General features: G+C 50.6%; 1 protein-coding gene across 1 annotated transcript in view; it reads left to right on the top strand.

The window, feature by feature from the left end:
• Positions 1–328, top strand: part of EMH_0068030 (uncharacterized protein) — a gene marked incomplete at both ends in the record, with an annotated part of 5,344 nt that overhangs the window by 3,888 nt on the left and 1,128 nt on the right. The gene's annotated exons all lie outside the window — the stretch shown is intronic.

Here is a 328-nt window from a genome sequence, read left to right as displayed (position 1 = left end):
TTAATATATTTTGTTTTTGTTTCTCTTTTATTTTTATCTTTTATTTATTATTATTATACAGCTGCAGCAGCAGCAGCAGCAGCAGCAGCAGAGAGGAGACAGCAGCAAATTCAGATGCTGCTGCTGTGTCTCTAGTCTCCTGCTGCTGCTGCTGTATGCTGCTGCTGCTGCTGCTGCAGCAGCAGCAGCTGGCTGCAGCAGCAGCATCTTTCTACCCTCTGCTGCTGCTATGTCTGCTGCAGCAGCAGGTGCCTCATGCATTTCTCTCCCGTGCGCTGCTGCTGCTGTCTGCTGCTGCTGCTGTCTGCTGCTGCTGCTGCTGCTGTGT

This window comes from Eimeria mitis, genomic scaffold (genome assembly GCF_000499745.2).
Source record: "Eimeria mitis Houghton genomic scaffold, Emh_scaff3634, whole genome shotgun sequence".
NCBI lineage: Eukaryota > Apicomplexa > Conoidasida > Eucoccidiorida > Eimeriidae > Eimeria > Eimeria mitis.
Note: the sequence above shows the minus strand (reverse complement) of the source record. Positions and strands in the feature narration are given on the sequence as shown.